This window comes from Pipistrellus hanaki (assembly GCF_964339955.1).
Source record: "Pipistrellus hanaki genome assembly, chromosome: 2".
In the NCBI taxonomy this organism is placed as follows: Eukaryota; Metazoa; Chordata; class Mammalia; order Chiroptera; family Vespertilionidae; genus Pipistrellus; species Pipistrellus hanaki.
Genome location: NC_140504.1, coordinates 119,187,533 through 119,209,861, shown reverse-complemented (window position 1 = coordinate 119,209,861; position 22,329 = coordinate 119,187,533). Strand labels below are relative to the sequence as shown.

The window sequence follows — 22,329 nt, the reverse complement described above, 5'->3', positions numbered from 1 at the left end:
TTTCTTTCCCTAGTATCCCAATCTACCCATTTGCCCACCTCTAGAGAGAGGCTTTCTGATTGGCTGGATATTTGATTTATAGCTCTATTGGGAGTTGGAAAAGTAGCTCTAGAAAGATAAAATGGCTTCTGTAACCAAAAGAAGAGCTTGTCTGACAAGCAGACATCCCCTATGCTATCCAGAGACATGCATTCAGTTTGCCAATGTAGACGTAGACATGCCTCCCTGCCTTTCCCATCAGAATAGCCTCCTGTTCAACAGGCCAAGAGTTCTGCAGAAAACAATTCTTCAACAGCCTGCTTGGGGATGTTAGATACCTTCAAGATGTAGAAGAGACATATGAAGTCAGTGAAATTGATGATTATTATAAACATCCCAGAAATAAACCCAAACTGTGTGTGACAAGGGAAACAGGATGTTGGCATGATTGCTAGTCATGCTCAAAGATAATTAGTCTTGTATATACAGAAAGCTACTCTAGGGACAATGAGTTCCTACTAAAAGGAATGTTGTCCTGTGTTTTCCCTCAACTGCTTTTTTTTTTTTTTTCCTATCCATTTCAGCACACAAAAGTTATTAAAGACAAAAAAGAAAGTACTAGTGTTATATTTGAGTTTGGCATCTTTTTTATTTATAGATTAGGATAATTCATTTTTAAATGGTCTTAACTGCTAATAACCCTGTGTTCTCTATATTAGCAAATATTGTACAAAATTTTACTTATATTTTGGTGTGTATTAAAATTATGTAAAAATCAGAAATGAAACCAGACTCTGATCAAGATGGCAGCATAGTAAATGCAGTACTCACCTCCTCCCACAACCACATCAAAATTATAAGTAATCCTGGCTGGTGTGTCTCAGTTAGTTGGAGCATCATCCAGTACACCAAAAGTTGGAGGGCTTGATTCCCTGTCAGGGCACATATCCAGGTTGTGGATTTGATACCATCAGGGTGTGTGTGTGATGTAGCTGATAGATGTTTCTCACATTGATCTCTCTCTCTCTCTCTCTCTCTCTCTCTCTCTCTCTCTCTCTCTCTCTCTCCCTCTCTCGGCCCCATTCTAAAATTAATTTTACAAAATTTAAAAAAATACACTGAATTGCAGAACAATCACCATTCTAAGCCACCTGAAACCTAATGAATGGAAGTCCTACAAGTAGGGATTTAAAGAAGGAGCCACACTGAGACTAGTAAGAGGGGCAGAGATGTGAAACGAACTGGCCTAATACCCATGTGTGGCAGATAAAAATTGGGAGACATTTCTCAGCTACAGAGGTCCCCCCCCTGAGGAATTAGGGGTCCAAGCCCCACATCAGGGATCCAGCCCTGGGTTCCAGTGGCAGGAAGAGAAGTCCTCATAACTTCTGACTACACAAATAAGCAGGGAAGACAAAGACTGCTGCAGTCACAGGCGGTTCTTTTTAAAGGGTCCGTGCACAGTCTAACTCAAACTCACTGCCTCTGAGTTCCAGTGCTGGGGAAGCAGCTTGAAAGGCACCAGAAGTGGTCACAGCCAGTCCTTGCAGCTAATTGGCCTGGGAATAAATCCCTCTTATTGATGTGTCAATATCAATCAAGGTTTAACTACTGATCCGGAGGGTGTATGCAGCCTACACAAGGGTGCCCACCTGGAGTACCCAGTTTGGGTGAGAAGGAAGGCTGTGCCACTGAACCAAGAGAACACTTATAACCTAAAGGTACTCTAGAAAGCCTGGGAGATATAACAACTCTACCTGACACATAAAAACAAACACAGAGAGGAAGCCAAAGTGATGAGACAAAGGAACATGTTCCTAATAAAAGAATAAGACAAAACTCCAGCCAAAACCGGTTTGGCTCATTGGATAGAGCTTTGGTCTGTGGACTGAAGGGTCCCAGGTTCGATACCAGTCAAAGGCATGTACATTGGTTGCGGGCACATCCCTGGTAGGGGGTGTACAGGAGGCAGCTGGTCGATGTTTCTCTCTCATCGATGTTTCTAGCTTTCTATCCCTCTCCCTTTCTCTCTGTAAAAAATCAATAAAATATTTAAAAAAAGACAAAACTCCAAAAAAGAAATCTAAACAAAATGGAGACAGCAATCTACTAGATGCAGACTTCAAAACACTGGTTGTAAGGATACTCAATGAACTTAGTAAGAACCTCAACAGCATTAAAAAGAGGACATGAAAACTTAAAAAAGAATCAGTCAGAAATAAAGACTATGGTAACCAAAATGAAGAATCGTTTATAAGGATTCAACAATAGATAAAGCTGAGAATCAAACCAGTGATTTGGTAAATAAAGTAGCAAAAAACACCCAATCAGAAGAGCAAAAAGAAAAATAAAAAGAATTCCAAAAGATAAAAATGATGTAAAGAGCCTTTGGAACAACTTGCAGTGTATCAATATTTGTATCATGGAGTGCCAGAAGGAGAAGAAAAAGAAAAAAAAATTGAAAAATACAATAACAGAAAACTTTCTTAACTTGGTAAAGGCAATGAACATACAAGTCCAGGAAGTATAGAGAATCCCAAACAAGATGAACTCAAAGAAGCCCACACTTTGACACAAAATAATTAAAATTAGAACGTTAAAGACAAAGAGATGATCTTAAAAGCAGCAAGAGAAAAGCAAAGCAGTTACCTATAAAGGAGCTACCTCCCATAAGAGTGTTACCTGATTTCTCATAGAAACTTTGCACATCATAAGGGACTAGCAAGAAATATTCCAAGTGATTAAAATCAAGGGCCTGCAACCAAGATCACTCTACCAGGGAAAACTATTATTTAGAATCAAATGATATATAAAGAGCTTCCCACACTCATACACACATACAGAAAAAGAAGAAAAAAAAAGCTAAATGAGTTCATCACCACCAAACTAGGATTACATGAAATGTTGAAGAGTCTTCTTTGAGAAGAAAAAATAAGATAAAAATATGAACAATAAAATGGTGATAAACATATATCTATCAACATTTTAATAAAAAAAAAATAAGCAGAACAGAAACAGACTCAGAGATATAGAGGACATTTAGACAGTTGCCAGATCGGAGGGGATTTAGGGGATGGGTAAATAAGGTGATGGGATTAAGAAGTATAAATTGGTTGTTATAGAATCGTCATGAATAGTATAGCATACAGAATATAGTCAATAATATTCTAATAACTATGTATGGTTTCAGATGGCCGTGATATTTAATGGGATAATAACTATGTAAGCTATATAATGTCTGATCACTGGGTCGTACACCTAAAACTAATATAATATTGCATGTCAACCATAATTAAAAAGTAAAAAATGATTTAAATAAGTTTTTTTAATATATTTTATTTATTTTTAACAGTGAGGAAGAGAGAGGGATAGAGAGTTAGAAACATCCATGAGAGAGAATCATTGATTAGCTGCCTCTTGCACACCAGCTACTGGGATGTGCCCGCAACCAAGGTACATGCCCTTGACCAGAATCAAACTTGGGATCTTTCAGTTCACAGGCTGAGGCTCTATCCACTGAGCCAAATCGGTTTTGGCTTAAATAAGTTTTTTTAAGTAAAAAAAATGAAACTAGACCTCCAACTTACACCATACTAAAAAATAAACTCAAAATGAAAAAAAGAATTTAAATGTAAGATGGGAAACCATAAAAATCTTAGAGGAATCCACAGGCAGTAAAATCTCACACATATGCCAAAGCAATGTCTTCACCAATACAGCTCCTAGGGCAATAAAAACTAAAGATAAAATAAACAAATGGGACTACATCAAAATAAAAAGCTTTTGAAAAGCAAAAAAAAAAACCATCAACAAAACAACAAGAAAGCCCCCCACATGGGAGAACATATTTGCAAATGTTATCTCTGATAAGATCTCCAACATTAACAGGGAACTCATACAACTTAACAAAAGAAAGATAAAAAAAAAATCCAATTAAAAAAATGGGCACGGACCTAAATACATATTTTTTGAAAGAGGACATACAGAAGGCCAACAGACATACAAAAACATGCTCAAAGTCACTAATCATCCAAGAGATGCAAATCAAAACAACAATGATGTACTATCTCACACCTGTCAAAATGACTATCATCAGCAAATCAACAAATGGCAAGTGCTGGCAAGGATGTGGAGAAAAAAGAACCCTCGTGCCCTGCTGGTGGGAATGCAGACTGGTGCAGCCACTATGGAGAATAGTATTGAGTTTTCTCAAAAAACTGAAAAAGGAACTCCCATTTGACCCAATAATCCCACTTCTAGGAAAATATCCCAACAAGTTAGAAACACCAATCAGAAAGGATACATGCACCCTATGTTCACATCAGCACAATTTACAATAGCTAAGATTTGGAAACAGCCTAAGTGCCCATTAGCAGATGAATGGATTAAAAAAACAGTGATACAACTACACAATGGAATACTATGCTGCTATTAAAAAGGAAGATAATCCTACCATTTACAACAGCATGGATGGACCTGGAGAGCATTATGCTAAGCAAAATAAGTCAGTCAGAGAAAGATAAATATCATACTATTTCACTCATTTGTGGAATATAATAACATAAATTGATGAACAAAAACAGATTCAGAGACAGAGAAGCATCAATCAGACCATCAAACCTCAGAAGGGAGGCAGGGGAGGGTGAGGGAAGGGGGATAGATCAACCAAAGGCCTTGTTTGCACGCATATAAGCCTAACCAATGGACACAGACACTAGGGTGGTGAGGGCACAAGTGGGGAGGGGTGGGGGGCAATAGGGGGATAAGGACACATATGTAATACCTTAATCAATTAAGAAAAAAAGGAAAAAAATAGAAAAAAATAAAATAAATAAATAAAAGAGGAAGCCTTAAACTTAAAGAAGGGAAAGGAGAAAGAAAGAAAGAAAGAAAGAAAGAAAGAAAGAAAGAAAGAAAGAAAGAAAGAAAGAAGGAAGGAAGGAAGGAAGGAAGGAAGGAAGAAAGAAAGAAAAAAAGAAAGAAAATGGAGCCAAACCACAAAACCCAAATTGTAAGCCCCTGTTAAAATATATAATTGGCTTAACAATATGACATTTCAGGGGGTTATCAATATGTATTTTTTTTAAATCAAAAGTAGGCAAAAAATACAGCTCTTATTCATTCTACTTAAATATTTGTCTGAAGCATTGTAAGATAATATGCTATTTTTCAGATGTTTGGTGATATCAGTGGATCAAAGTTTATCACCAATGAAGTGGTCATAGGTATTCAGGAGCATATACATGAAATAGACAGTACACTGGAAGACTCCTTGGATGTTTAAACAAAAGATATGAGAAGAATCCATTAAAAGTAAAGGTATTTTCTGCTCACTGATTTCTGTATGTATTAGAAATCATTATTATCTTAAATATGTTTTTAGACAACATAAAATCCTTCTAATTTTTGATAACTTAGAAAGAGTTGCTTGGCTTCTGTGGAATTTGAATAGGGATAGGACGCCATTTTTCACATTATTTTTATAGTAGTACTCTTTTATTCAGGAGGAATAAGGAGAATGGCCAGAAGATCATATGACCAAATCTAAATAAATCCCTTCTCCATTTATTTGGAAATTTTCACTTTTTTTCCCTTAGAAGAAACTTCAAGAAAAAATATGAAAAAGTTATATAATAAGGAAATGAAGTTACTTAAATGAGTTGTTAAGCAAAGCAGATATTTTACATTCTAAGAAAACAAAACCTAACCCCAAACTGACTGGCTCAGACTTAGACTCCTTGCATCCACCTCAACTTTTTCTAAAGGGATCAAAGTAGCTCATCTGCCTTTTTCTTATGTTATCCATTTTTCTCTTTCCTCCCTAGCTTTCCTCCCTTCTGGCTGAAGATTTAGAGTAGGATTTATGACCACAAATGGACAATGAACATCAGAGTGTTGAAGGGTCATGATAAATCCTGAATCATTAAGAATGCTTTGTCCTCATTACAGAGCAAAACAAACAGTGGATATCTAGGGACCTGATTTTCTTCTGTGCAGCCATTTCCCTCAAACAGAAAGCACTGCTTATTACAGGGGTCAAAACTATACCTATAATTAGGAAACATAGGGATACATTTAATCCTGGTGATTTTTCAATCCCCAGATTTAATCATTGTCTAAGTATTGTATCTTCAGTCTAACATAAGACACATTAAGAATTACACTAGGTGTTCCCTCTATTGGCATAATTTAGTATATGTATACATGTCTTTATTTTTCATCCTCTATGGCTATTACTGAAGGCAGACCAACATACATTAGTATCCCTGTCAACAAATCTCAACTTTACAGAAACTCATAAATATTCTAACATGTTTTAGGAGCTTTAATTATTGTGACTACAACACTTCATGTAACTAAACTCTTTCTTTGGGTCTTCATTTGAGTGTCACTGACTTCTTTCTGTTCACACCTCCAGTTTTGCAACTATTATTACTCATAACTGATCCCTAGGTACTTAGCTTCATTTTTACTCAGTAGATGTGTATTTTAGTCCATGGCTTTATCTTCCCATTAGACCATGTGTTTCCTGTGCAGGGTTTTGTTTGTTTGTTTGTGTTTCCCTCACTGAAATTCAAGATCTATAAGGGCAGGAATTTTTGTCTATTTTCTTTACTGCTCCCCTCCCTCATCCTTTAACACTATACTTTGAACTAGTGAATGCTCAATAATTTTTTGTTGAATTAAACAATAAACTTATAGGTCACATTTACTTAACTTTATATTTAATGTGCTATAAGATAGTGACTTGAATGAACAATATAGAGATCACCAATCAATTGATACTTTTCTTTTTTGTGTGTTTTTCCTTTAGGAATTAGTGCCTCCAGTGGAAGGATGGGTATAATTAAGAAAAGCAGTATTTTCTGGCCCCTGAAAGATGCCCATGACTACAATATATTTTCTAATCCAAGGAATCTCCTATTACATTGCTGCACAGCATGAGTTGTTCAGAATTTTAAAATGCAAGTCTATATAATTTTTTGTTGCTCTTGCTATATTATATTTATTTTCATTGCTATCGAATATAATAGATTAAGCAAAAAAAAAAAAAAAACAAAAGAACTTTTATTATGATCATTTCCTCTCATTATTTGTGGCCCTTCATGAACTGGAAATAATAATTCCATGGGTAAGGAGAGATGAGGAAGTTTTTAAAATAGATGATCTACAAAACAGAGCTCTAACATAGAGTTATCAGTATATCCTCTTAGAAGTATGCACATATTTATATAAAGTGTTATTTCAAAATTCAAGACAGGTTTCTTGGAGTCTATATATATCTGTGAATTCAGTCATCAGTTTTACTCCATATATTGAGTATAATTTATAGTGCTATTAATTGTTTTTTAAAGAATATAACTAGTAAAACAAGCTTTGCTTTATATAGCAGCTAGCAATTTACTTTTGACATTCATATCTATATTTTATTATACAAAAATAATACGTAATACAAAATGGTTATAATTGAAAACTATATCATAAAAGAATCTTTTTAGTAGATCATTCTTATTAGTATGTACTGTGCTCTTATTGCCTAAATATATTATCCATTTGAAATTAAATTTTGCTAAGGAATAAAAATATAAATAAAAAGGAATTAATATTTTAAATGTTTTCCATACATCTAAAAGTGATATCTGTTAAATGTTCTTTGTATTAAACTCAGTGACAATACATAGATCATACTCAGTGTCAGTTGAGCAAGTGGATGAAAAATGAGTGATTTTCATCCTTTAGTTAAGTATGATGCTAAGTGGTATGCACTAGCATTAAAAGCAAATTACTTATCACTTCAACAACCACAGCATGAAGCGTTCTATTGAAAGCTGTATATTCAGTCTTTCTTGGTCCTTAGTTTCATTAAATAAATCAACTGATAATGGTTGGATAAGCAGAGGAAAAATCCTTGATGGCATTATAGCATTTCCATTTAAAAAGTGCTTATTCAAGATGTCTTCAAATTGGTTTATTCTAATCACTAAGTATTCACACATGTGCACATGCACAAACCACACACACACACACACACACACACACACACATTTAACATATAAAAAAAGTAAAAAGAGAAAGTCTTTGATTAATGTACATGCCAAAGCAATGTACAGCAGGCACTACCCAAGTTGTTGATGAACTGTTAGCTAGAAAAACTCATCACAATTATTAGTTGAGAATACTAGTAATAAGCTAATGAGGCCGACATCCTTCCAGAGGAAGCTGGGCTCCCAGGGAAATCTGCCCCCGGATGCCAGAAGGAAGCTGGTGTCAGCAGCCTGGGGAAGGAAGGCCTACTCTTGCTTGAATTTCGTGCATCAGGCCTCTACTGTGGTGTGTGTGTGTGTGTGTGTGTGTGTGTGTGTGTGTGTGTGTATACTAGAGGCTCAGTGCATGAAATTAGTGTATGGGGGCTGGGGGTGTCCTTCAGCTCAGCCTGCATCCTCTCCAATCCGGGACTCCTCAAGGGATGTCTGACTGGCCATTTAGACCCAATAAACGGCCAGTTGGACATCCCTCTCACAATCCAGGACTGCCGGCTCCCAACTTCTTGCCTGCCTGCCTTCCTGATTGCTTCTAACTGCTTCTGCTTGCCAGCCTGATCACCCCATAACCACTCCCATGCCAGCCTGATTGATGTCTAACTGCCTGTTTGCCCCCAACTTCTCTCTTCTGCCAGCCTGGTCACCCCTAATTGCCCTCCCTTGCAGGGTTGATCGCTTCCAACTGCCCTTCCCAGCAGGCCTGGTCCCTCCCAACTGCCCACCCCTGCTGGCCATCTTGTGGTGGCCATCTTGTGTCCACCTGGGGGCAGGATCTTTGACCACATGGGGCAGCCATATTGTGTGTTGGAGTGATGGTCAATCTGCATATTACTCTTTTATTAGATGGGATAGAGGCCTGGTGCATGGTTGGGGGTCAGTTGGTTTGTCCTAAAGGATGTCCCAGATCAGGGTGGTGTTCCCTTAAGAGATAGGGCTGCCTGAGCGAGGACCTGTCATGGTTTGCAGTCCAGCCATGCCCCTGGGGACCCAAGCAGAGGCCCTGGTATCTGGAATTTATTTACCTTCTATAATTGAAACTTTGTAGCCTAGAGTGGAGGTCTGGGCTGGCCAGGCTGTGCAGAACGCTTTGGTTCTCCCATTGCAGGGGGAAACCCTAGCCTCCTGCTCTCTCCAGCTCGGTGACTGCAGCCATTTCTGTTTGGATTTGTTTACCTTCTATAATTGAAACTTTGTAGCCTTGAGTGGAGGCTTAGGCTGGCAAGGGCATGTAGAAAGCTTGGCTTCTTCCATTTCCTGGGAAACCCAAGCCTCCCTCCTGCTCTCTGTGGCTGTAGCAATCTTGGTTGGGTTTATTTGTATACTTGCTCTGATTGGCTGGTGGGCGTGACTAGTGGGCATGGCTTGTGGGTGTAGCAGAGTGATAGTTAATTTGCATATTCTCTTTTATTAGAATAATAATAAAACATGAGCGTGAGGCAGTCCTTGTTTCTGAAATTCAATGACATGAATTTTAGCTATTACTTTGCCAAATAAATGGAACTTACATATATCACTTAGAAGAACATTCAGCTTAATATTAAAAACTCTGGCTACCAAGTCAGGTCTGTTTTTAACTTTTTTGCCAGCATTGAAAATTGTTTGTAATATCTGCCCATTTGGTGTTGCATGTTATTGTTCTGAATTAATAGGGATTTCCATGCTTTGTTACAATTGCCATAGCATCCTCATTTTGCTGCTGCATATTTCTGGGACTACCCTCAAAAGATGATGGAAGTATTATTATTTTACCAATCAGCACATTGTCATTTTCAGATATAGATTTGAGATAATGCATCAAATCTCTATATTTTTCTACTCTCAACTCTCAACTTATATTGGTTTGCTTTAATGAAATTTATCCGATTGGCCTCTATTTTTTAATATGAATCTATGATAAACTGTTGAGTTAACTTTCTTGCATTTAATATAGGATTGAACATGTCCCACACAAAGAGATGAAATCCACAATAGTGCATTTGTGTGACTAATGTCCTTACATTTTGTCTAGTATCATTGTTGATTACACTGCCATCTCTGAGTCTTAATACAATATCTGTTCCCTAGCCTTTTTCCCCATGTGGAAAAAGAATAGAATATGTCATTGCATGTAATGTAGGAAACAGGATACTGATTTGTTTCATTTTAGTGGCATTCAGATTATTGGAATCTGGTTTACAAGGAATGAGCAAGTCCCTTTCAAAAGGAGGTTCTTCATTTTTATTTCTGAATGTGACAGCAACCTAGGTTACACGGGGAGAATTATATCTACCTGGATCACTGTTACGATCATATTTAATTTCCATAGTTACCTCTGTGGGAGCTAGACCTTTTGCTGCTGCTTCAGATTGGGCTTCCTTTTCTACCTCATGTAGCATCTTGTACAATATTGTTAATTCACTTATTTCATGCATGAGGTTATCAATGTTGATCATGAGTCTTTCTGAGCAGCCCTGGTTTTCTGGCATTGCTAATCATTTACTGGTAGCTTTGGCTGTATCCAAAATATAGAAGTGAGCAAACTTCCAAGGAACACCATCCGAAGGATGTAAAGTTCCAGACAGTAATAAACTTGTCTGTGTATTCTAAAATATGGCCCATACCCTGATGGCAATGCAATATTTGCATTGATGGAAGCAAAAGCAAAAGAGCTATTTATGGAATTAATATTTTCCATGAAATTTTTACTGTCAGAATCTTTGTTTGTCATTAATCTTTTTAAATATGCTGGGTATTCTGGAAAATGTATATCATTTGGACAGACTTTACCTTTGCTACAACATCGAGTAAATTTCCCATCAGATGGTTTTTCATCAGAGAAATTTAGTGATAGACAAAACTGACATCTAATAGTCATTCCACCACAACTGTGAAAATATGTAATATTTCTTGTCACAAAAAATACCAAGCTTGGAAAGTTGTTTAGTTTGCTTTAATATATATTTTGAAAAATAATTTTAAATTTTATGTAATTTAATCTGTAATGTTGTTTCTATGTTTTCTTAGCATTTATTATTTAATACTATAAAATTTGTTATATTGTTAAATGTCACTTTCATTATATAACTAGAAGCCTGGTGCATAAAAATTCATGCACTGGCTTGGGTTTTTCTCAGCCTGTCCTGCCCCCTCTCACAGTCCTGGAGCCCTCAGGGGTGGGAGGTGACCCGGAAATCAGGAGAAGGCCCCATCATACCTCTGCTGCTGCCACTGCCAGCAGCACAAGCCTCGGATGGCCCTGGTTACCTGAGCTTTGGCCAGCTCTGGGCAGCTGGGCAGCTGCCGTCTCAGGCTTGCCTGTGCCACCCATGGGTGGCTGGGTGCTGAGGAGACTAGGGGACTCTGGAGGCAGGTGTGTGACATGCCTGCTGCCCCAGCAGGGCTGAGGAGACTGGGCACTGCCATCTTTGTGAGGGTTTGATGGTCAATTAGCATATTCCCTCTTTATTAGATAGGATAAACACTTATAGGTTGTGTATTTTTCCTAGAATGTGTTGTTATTCTATTGACTTACTTTATTTTCATGCCAGCATCAGGCTCCATTAATTAATATAGCTCAAAAAATGAATCAAAGACAAACTATGATTAAATTGCATACTACTAAGAAAGATTTGCGGGCAAAAGGGGATAATGTGAATAAAGCACAATAATAAGAAAAATATTGGACCTAGATAATAGGTGTATGAGAGTTTTTTAGTACTACTTTTTCTAATTTTGAATATATCTGAACATTTTCATAATAATACATTAAGATGAGTGATGATGCACAAGAGGGAGAGGTGATACCATGTAGTCTCTATATTAGGTGTGGGTATAGCTCTACTCAGTTGAGAAATATATATATAACCACAAAAGTAAATTTATTAAGTTCTGCACAGGGTATACAATGATTGTACAGAGATGAGGCCACAGTAGATATTCCTGTTCAAAAAGAGACATGGCAATCCCTGAGCCATATTGAAACCCCACAGAAAATTGAGAGTGTCTTTTTTCTTTGGTTTTAAGGACTAATTATCGATTAGTCTTCAATTCGGCTTCATGGAGTAAGTTCCCCAGTTTACTCTTCTCTATGACTCTTGGCTCTACCTTCTGGGAGCTCCTTGCTCTGAAATTCTCCTCTGTAGCTACATCTGAAGTGAGCTTCAGAGGATATGTCCTCAGGAGTCTGAGTAGCTTGGTCAGACCTCTTCCTGATCCTTGAGGACTCGGGTTATTTTAAGTCTTAAACATCACGGTTACTTTTATTTAGGTTAGTGGCTCTTTTTGATAGCACAACTGTCTCAAAAACTTTTGAGTTTTTATTTTGTTTGATTCCAGTCAGTTCCATGTTCTGATTGAACTTAAATTCTTTTTGAGACATGATTAATTGCAGGTGCCCTGAGCTTTTTAAGGACTGTGGGAAAGGTACATGGTTTTCCTGAACCATTTTCTGCTAAATTAACTGAGTACTATTATAACCTACAAGAGGTAGGGACAATGGGAGTGAAGGGCTTACCATTGATTTGATCCTTGCCAAAGGGCTTTCTTTGCCTTAAGACACTCTCTAGTTTATTTTATACTGGTAGGTGGGAAAAAGCAGTTGCCTATTCCAGTTTTACAAATCTCCACATTTCTTTCACTCCCCTTTCTTTTCTGTTTGCTAACCAGCAAATTATTTTTAAGCTCATCTCTTTGTAGTACTTGTCAAATGCAGCCAGTAGTATCTAACACATGCTACTAATATTCTGTTTTCCCCATCCTTTAAGATCCTAGGATATATAACCTCATTAGATATTTTTTCAAGTGATTGCTGGCAACAATTGCCAGTTTTTTAAAAAAAGGTTATTTCTTGCACCTGCTATTTTACATTGAGTGGCTATATTATTATGACCACCCCATAAGTTCTTCGTTGGGCCACCTTTTGCCTTCAATACTGTGTTGATTCTTCTTGGCATTGACTCCACAAGATGTTGAAAGGTGATGCGAGGAATCTGACACCATGCCTGATGAATAGCACTGTCCAGTTCTGTGAGATTTGATGGTTGTGGAACAAGCTGCCTGATGGCTCTTTTAACTTCAACTCGTAAGTGCTTTACTGGATTGAGATATGGTGATTGTGAGAGCCACCTAAGCAGATAAAGACTCCCTCCTGTTCTTGAAACCACTCCTGCACAATAGAGCACCATGGCATGGCACATTTTCTTGTTGGAAGAAGCCATCTCCATTGGGATATGCCATCAACATGATAGGATGAACTTGATTATCAACAATACTTAGGTATGTTGTGTTATTCAGATGTTGTTCCACATGAATTAAAGGGCCCAAATATGCCAGGAAAACATGCCCCAAACCATAACAACTTGAAGGGTTGTCGTTGTACTGATACATGTGGGGTGTTTGCTTTCATTCTGTTTCCACAAAATTCTCACTCTGCCATCTGCATAATGCCACTGGAAATGTGATTCATCAGACCAAATGACTATTTTCCAATGCTGGACTATCCAATCCTTGTGTTCCTGTGCAAATTGGAGACGTTATATCTTGGTAACTGCAGACAGAAAAAGTGTTTGAACAAGCCTTCAGCTTCCATATCTCATATGGCTAATTTGCCTACAAAAGTCAGGTGGTCATAATAATCTGGCCACTCAGTGTATACACATCATAAGTACCCAGGGGGACTGCATAGCATTGTTATCATTCTCACTCTGTGTCCAGATTGATCAAGTTCATAGCAATAAGGGGAAAATGAATAGAAGGCAGAATGATGGGCTTTTAAAGCTTCCAGACGGACATTAAACATGTCCCTTCCACTTTTATGGTCCAAATAAGTTACATGGTCACAGGTGGGAGTGCATAACTCTCCATTAGGTCAGCATAAAGGTGACCTCAAGTCACAATTCCCCAGTCATTGCCTCTTCTGAGCTCAATTACACACACTCTTGCCTTTATTTGTTATGCTCTATCATCTTGAATTTTTCCTATTTCTCAAACATACCTGTTCTTTCAGCCTAAATTATCATTCCAGGCTTTCTGTTCAAGTTGATATCCACACTGTTACATTTTCTCAGTGGTCTATGTGGTTAACTCTTTTGCCTCTTGTCTTTGCTCAAATGGCACCTTCTCACTGAAGCTAATACTGACTTCTCTTTTTAAAAACTGAATCTCACAACCACACATTAGAGACTTCTCTAAATCTGATGAATTTCTTTTTGTAGTTTCACATCTCCTTATATTATTTCTTATGCAGGTCAATTTAACCCTTTTTATTTATCACTGCATTAGGCTTTCCCACTGGCACAGCAGCTGGAACAGCAACCCAAGAAGAGGCTTTTGAAAGCATTCTAGGGAGAATATTTGCTCACCAAATATTCTCCCTAGAAAAATATCTGTATAGGTGAAGTAGAAGAAGAAACAAACAAAAAAATTTAAAATCAAACAAACCATAAAACCCCAACTTCATTGAATAAATAATCCTGAAACAAATTCTTAGATATTGTTAATTAGGAGGGCATGGATATTTCCTGGAAATCTGTATTTTAAAAATGCATTGAATATAATTATGAAAAAATTTCAGGCACTGACTAATATATATAATATGAATAATACTATAAATCAGGATAATTTTGTCAATGTCAACATAATACATTTTTCTTTGCTCATGATATACATATCAGAATATATAATACCACAATACCTGATATTAGACTATACTATTGGGTCGGCAGCTAAGTAATTGCGGGTTTCACACATATATGGCTTCAGTTGAATTTTTAGGTTTGCAGACGTGGTACAAATGTAAAACACATTTTGTTATTTGATAGTTGGCTATTCAGCTGTTAATCAGTAAAAAAAAGTTTTTTGATCTGTTTTGTAGTTTTCGTTTGGCGTTCGTTGAAAAATGGAAAATCAAAAGGAACATTTTCATCATATTTTGCTTTTTTATTTCCGCAAAGGGAAAAACGCATAGCAAGCTCATAAAAAGTTATGTGCTGTTTATGGTGACGAAGCCTTAAAAGAACGGCAGTGTCAAAATTGGTTTGCCAAATTTCGTTCTGGTGATTTTTCACTCAAAGATGAAAAACGCTCTGGTAGTCCAGTTGAAGTTGATGACGCCCTAATCAAAGCAATAATCAATTCGGACTGTCACAGTACAACACGTGAGATTGCAGAGAAGCTTCATGTATCACATACATGCATTGAAAATCACTTAAAACAACTTGGTATGTTCAAAAACTCGATACATGGGTTCCTCACGAACTGAAAGAATCAGTTAACGCAAAGCATTAGCAGCTGCGATTTGCTAAAGAAACGTAATGAAAATGATCCATTTTTAAAACGACTGATAACTGGTGATGAAAAATGGGTTGTTTACAACAATATCAAGTGGAAAAGATCGTGGAGCAGGCCAGGTGAACCAACTCAAACAACATCAAAAGCTGATATTCATCAAAAGAAGGTTTTGTTATCAGTTTGGTGGGATTACAAAGGAATTGTCTACTTTGAACTCTTACCACCCAACTGAACGATCAATTCTGATGTCTACATTGAACAACTAACGAAATTAAACAATGCAGTTGAAGAAAAGCGGCCCGAATTGACAAATCGAAAAGGTGTTGTATTCCATCATGACAATGCAAGGCCACACACATCTTTGGTCACTCGGCAAAAATTAATGGAGCTTGGTTGGGATGTTTTGCCACATCCACCATATAGTCCTGACCTTGCACCATCTGATTACTTTTTGTTTCGATCTTTACAAAACTCCTTGAATGGAAAAATTTCAATAATGATGATGATGTCAAATCGTACCTGATTCAGTTTTTTGCTAATAAAAACCAGAAGTTTTTTGAACGTGGGATTATGATGCTGCCTGAAAGATGGCAAAAGGTCATTGATCAAAATGGGCAATACATTACAGAATAAAGTTATTTAGTTCCATGAAAAAATTGTCTTTGATTTTTTAAAAATCCGCAATTACTTAGTTGCCGACCCAGTACAAGGTTATTGTAATCAAAACAGCCTGGTACTAGGACAAGAACAGGCATATAGATCAATGGAACAGAATAGAGAGCGCAGAATTCAACCCATGCATTTATCGTCAATTAATATTTGGCAAAGAAGGCAAAAGCACACAATGGTGTAAAGACATGTACATGAAAATAAATTAATCTAGACTACTACAATATACCATATACAAGAATAAATTCAAAATGGATAACATACTTAAATGTAAATTGCAAAATCATAAACATCCTAGATAAGAACATAGGCAATACAATCTCAGACATAACTGATAGCAATATTTTTGCAGCAGTGTCTCCTAGGACAAGAGAGAAAAAGAGAAAATAAACAAATGGGACTACTAGTTCACCAAACTAAAAAAATCTTCTGTGCAGTAAAGGAAACCATCAACAAAATGAAAAGGGAACTCACTGTATGGGAGAATATATTAGACCCTGCCCCCCCCCCCCCACTCCTTCACCCAAATCAGTGATCGGCAAACTGTGGCTCCTGAGCCACATGCTGCTCTTTGGCCCCTTGATGTGGCTCTTCGACAAAATACCACTGCCCGGGCCAGTCTATTTTGAAGAAGTGGTGTTAGAAGAAGTTTAAGTTAAAAAAATTTGGCTCTCAAAAGAAATTTCAATAGTCATACTGTTGATATTTGGCTCTGTTGACTAATGAGTTTGCTGACCACTGGCCCAGATCAAGGATGATGAGCCAGGTACAGAAACTAACCAGGGCAGAAAGCCCTGGATGCCGAGAAGGGGCAAAACAAGAACCTCGCCCCCAGAGTAACGTGTACTCCTCTAGCATATACTGATCAGGAAGTTTAGACCCCCTTGACTTTTTCCTCCATAAAGATATCTAGGCCTCAGTTGTATTTTAGCTCCTGGCCTAGAAAGGCAACAAAAACAGGCAAGTGGCTGCCTCAGGACTAACTACATTGACTAATGACTCCCTTGACTGGCACTGATCAATCATTGGAGAACCAAACCCTGAAAGAGCAAATCTGGAAATCTAATTAATACTCTACTAAAACCCTCCCCTGAGACTTCTCCTAAGATTTCCACCTGCAAGAAATATATAAATATGCTCAGGACAAAGGACTTGGCACGTACTCTCCCTTCTAGGAGCACACCTGTGCCATTCCCACACAGGCATGTATCTCCCAACCTCTAAGAGACCCCATTGAGACGTGCAACCAGGGAGCAATGGGCAATGGTAGCTCATTCTGAGTTAACCTCCTGAACTTGTCTCTAAGGCCCCCTTTTCTCTGACTTCTCAGTGAGCTAAAGCAGCCCAGATCCAATACCCTTTAGCTTAGTACTATGTATCCCTTCCCTTTGAATGTCCCCAACTCTCAACCCCTTTTCTTTAAATAAATTCAAAATTTTAAGCCGCTAACTAAGATGCCATATAGCCTGCCTGTGTGCCACTGACTTGAACCTTTCAGAACATATTCACCAATGATACATGCCATAAGGGGTTAATTTCCAAAATGCATAAGAACTTTTACAACTCACCAACCAGTAAGACAAATAATCCAATGAAAAAAATGGGCAAAAGACCTGAATAGACAATTCTCCAAAGAGGATATACATATGGCCAATAAACATATGAAAGAAAGCTCAACATCACAAATCAGCAGAGAGATACAAATTAAAACCACAATGAGATATTACTGTCCACCTGCCAGAATGGCTACCATCAATAAAGCAACAAACAATATGTGTTGTTGAGAATGTAGAGAAAAGGGAACCCTATTACAGTGCTGACTCTGCAACCACTATGTAAAACAGTATGGAATTTTCTCAAATAATTAAAAATGGAACTACAATTTGACTCAGTGATCCAACTTCTGGGAATATTTCCAGAGAATCCCAAAATGCCAATCATAAAGAATATATGCACCCTTATGCTCATGTCGGTATTATTTACTAGCTAAGATCTGGAAACAGTCCAAGTGCCCAACAGTGGATGAGTAGATAAAAACATATATGATACATTTACACAATTGAATGATATGCAGCCATAGCAAAGAAGGAAATCTTACCTTTTGGACCTGAAGACTATTATGCTAAGTGAAATAAGCTAGTCAGAGAAAGGCAAATTGTAGAATCGAATGAAGAAACTAAAGTATTGAACAAAACAGAAACAGTCATGATACCTGGAACTGAATGTCAGCTGTCAGAGGAGTGGGGAAAGAAGGAACTGGATAAAAGGTGAAGGGATTCGTCAAAGAACATATATGTCTAACCTATAGACACAGACAACATGTGGTGATGGCCAGAGAGAAGTGGGGGATGGGTGCTGGGTGGAGGTGGGCAAAGGTAGAGAAATAGGACACCTGTAGTAGCATCAACAATAAAATAAAAAGTTAAAAAATAAAAGTGTAAAAAGCAAAGTGAAAAAAAAGGATATATCATATATTAGGATTCTAAACCAAAAGAAATCACAAAACCATACACAACAGAAGTTGTATAATATATATATATACACAGACAATAATGCATGAGAACAACAAAAGTTATGAAAGTTTATATCAAAAGGATACATATTGAAAAAATTTTAAAATTACTTCTGGGTCAAAGTGTAAGTAAATAGCAAAATAACAAGTTATTAACTAATTAATTATAATGAGTCAATTAGAATACTATATATTAGATCTTATGAGATATGGCCAAAGTTCTTTCAGATAAAAATACTTTATTATTAAAATAAATAAAACCTAGAAGCTAGGAAAAAAATATGACAGAAAAAATAAACCTGCTAAAGCTGAAAGTCATTCAGAAAATAGAAACAGAAGTTAATATTAATACTTTTAAAAAATGATGAAGTTCAATATTAGTTTTCTCTTCTGGTGAGATTGAAAAAGAAAAGTAAAAGTTGCAGACACCAACATTAGGAATCAGAGAAATGTAACGTAACTATAGGAATAAAAAAGAAGTTAAAATTTAAGAGTTTAATATACATAGTTCTGTGAGATAATAAAAATATTTAATGGGATAAATAATTATTTAAATTATCAAATTTATGTTAGAGATATTTAATTCCTAAATTAATAAACTTAAAAAATTTTTTAAAGTATTTTTGCAAAATATCTTTCAGAAAATCATTTAGAGGAATGGATTTGTGGTTGATTTAAGTAAAATTATTAAGGAACTGATGAATCCTTATAATGAACCCTAAATTACTAGGGGACCAGTGCACGAATTTGTGCATCTTGAAAGGAACTATGGGTTGCAAGGCTGCAGTGGGCACAGGGGTCTCAGCCCATCCTCCTTGGCACCCCCCCTTCTGTTCCCTCCTGACGCAGCCCCAGTTCCCCTGTCTGCTGGCATTCCTGCTCCCACCACTGCCGCTCCCACACACTGACAGCTCTGAGTGATTGGGGGTGTGAGCAGCAGCTGCTGCCCTGATCACTCCTCAGGAGCAGCAGGAGGTGGAAAAGCCCTCGAGGCAATTGGGGCAGGCAGCAACTGCTAGCACCCACTGGTGGTGCCAAGTGATAGGGACTGGAGCTGGGCACCGGGTGCCAGCAGCGGGTGCCAGTGGCAGCTCTGGCACCAGCAGTGGGTGCAAGTGGGACTGTCACTGACAGCTGGTGTGAGAGGAGGCTGCTGGACCTGATTGCCCCTCAGGAGCAGGGGAGGTGGAGAAGCCCTAAGGGGCAATTGGGCCAGCTTTGGGCAGTTGCAGCGGGTGTGAGCACCAGGCAGGACCGCAGTGCACAGGAGCAAAATTTTTTTTTTTTTTTTTTTACCAAAGGCTCACCCAATGACAGCAACTGGTGCCCCACCTTGGTCTGGCACTCTCTGTTTACCTGTTCCACCATCCCCTGTAGCAGACACCTGCCATTTTCCACACTCTGCCACCTGCTGCCAGTACCCACCATGTTCTGCGTGCACCCCCATTGGTCAGTGCATGTCATAGCAACGGTAGTTCAGTTGTTCAACCATTTGGTCTATTTGCATTTTAGCCTTTTATTATATAGATAACTGAAGAAATATGAGTTGCTAATGATTTTAAGTCTCTGAAGCTATATATGTATATATAAGACTGATGGATAACCAATAATTATAATGTGTATATATCTACACACACACACACACACACACACACACACACACACACACACACACAATAATTACAGACCTGAAGAAAATATTAACAAGTTTTACTGAGAACTAAATTAAGAAAAATATCTTGTTCCTAAATGGGGTTTGCTAAGTCATTGAGCAATGACTCCCCATGTTAAAATATATTAATACAGTGCATAATATTAGTAAGCAAAAATTAAAAAAAATATATTGATAGAATTTATTATCCATTCAAATATTTTGGTAAGGAAAGGCTGATTCAGTAAGTTGTATTGGGAGGATTTAAAAAAGTAACATCAGCAAAAATGTGGGATAAGACTTTTCTACCATATTTACCCCAAATAACACAACATTTTATAATCAAATATAGGGAAGAATACCCTGTGAAAGTCCTGAAGTCCACAAACTGTTGGATTAAATATAAAATCCAAGATTAGGCACATTTAGAGGAACATTTCACTTTACCTGTAGTATAGCCAAGTGCCAGGAGAAACTCTCTTGGCCAGTGATTTTCTCCACAGGAAAAGGAGTTTGCAAGTGAGTGCCCAGCTTCTCTAGCTGTGCACAACTGTGCCAATGAGCCTTACTTCCTTCTTGCCCAGCCAAAATACTGAGGTATGCTGTACAACTACAAGGCAAAGAAGGGTGGGGAGAACAGCAGAAGGGCTTAAAGATAATTAAAAGCACACATATCCTTATTGCTTTGTAGTCTCTATGAAGAATTCTGCCCATGAACCCCTGGGGACACCTCACCTGTGGATTTCTCCAACAGATCCACGGGCATGCCAAATGCTCCACTTGTCTCACCCACAAACCCCCTCACCAACACCTCATGGTCAGAACCCCATTTGTTCTCCAAAGAGTAGACAGAGCAACTATTTGCAGATAGTGAGCATATGCAAAAAGCCAGCCTGACTGTAGGATTGGGAGGAAGAACACAAACTGGAGCATTTAACTCCATCCCTACAGAAAGCAAACAGCAGGCTGTCAGAACCTGGCCTGACTTTGCAGGATCAAGTAGAATATACATTCTTAAGAATGTTCACCAATAAGAGGGAAGAAGAAATGTGGAGCAGGCATATTCCTAAAAGGTTTAGAAAGCCTGGGAATTCTTGGCAGGATTGACAGGAGGTGTTTTTCTATTAAAGTTAATTCATAAACATTGGATGAAATAGATGTCTGCTTCTTCAAATGCAAAGATATCAACTCAAGAGTAAAAACATAAAAAAATCAAGGAATCATAATATCACCAAAAACAAAATATTTTTTCAACAATGGACTCCAAAGAAATAGAGATCTACAATTTGTCTGATAAAAGATCAAAATAGTTGTTTTGAGAAAGCTCATTGACCTTTTAGAAAATAGAAAGACAATTTAATAGAATCAGTACAATGATATATGAACAAAATAGGAAGACTGACAGAGATATAGAAGTCATTAAAAGAACTAAATAGAAAATCTTTATGTTGAGGAATACAATGACTAAAAGAAAAACAGAGAATGCCAACTACAGACTTTATCAAGCAGAAAAAAGAATTTGAGATGTGGAAGACAGGTCATTTGAAAATATCCAGTCAGAAGAGAACAAAGAAAAATAAATAAAAAAAGAATAAATAAAGCTCATGTGAATTTTTATTTACCATCAAATGAAAATATCTATGCATATCTATGCATATTGTAGTCTGAGAAAGAAGAAGAGAAGGAGAAAGGGACAGAAAGTTTATTTAAAGAATTAATGGTTGAGAACTTTCTGAATTTGGAAAAATATTTGAATATCCAAGTTCATAAAGCTCTTAGTCCCCCACAATATTCAACCCAAAGACATCTTCTCCAAAACGCATTATATAAAAAATATCTAAAATCAAAGAAAATTTCAAAAGCATCAAGATAAGAAAATTCCACATATATAAGGGAACTACCATGAAGTAACTAGCTGATTTAATAGCAGAAACCTGTCAGACTAGAAGAGAGTGGTAAAGTATATTCAAAGTGCTGAATGGAAAAAAAAAAAAAAAGGTAAGTCAAGAATATTTTACATAGCAAAATTGTTCTTCAGAAATTTAGAGGAGATAATTCCCAAAATAAAAGCTGAGAGAGTTTATCGCCACTAACCTGCCTTACAAGAAATACTCAACAGCGATCTTCAAGCTGAAACAAAAGAACAGCAATTAATAACAGTAAACCTGAAAATATGAAATATGCTGGTAAAAATAGATATATACTCTGTA

At 37.3% G+C, this 22,329-nt stretch overlaps 1 long non-coding RNA gene and 1 pseudogene across 2 annotated transcripts in view; one reads left to right on the top strand and one right to left on the bottom strand.

Moving 5' to 3' along the window:
* Window positions 1–22,329, bottom strand: part of LOC311618395 — a 714,645-nt gene that overhangs the window by 344,992 nt on the left and 347,324 nt on the right. The gene's annotated exons all lie outside the window — the stretch shown is intronic.
* Window positions 1–22,329, top strand: part of LOC311617430 (pyruvate kinase PKM-like) — a 61,980-nt pseudogene that overhangs the window by 37,181 nt on the left and 2,470 nt on the right. The gene's annotated exons all lie outside the window — the stretch shown is intronic.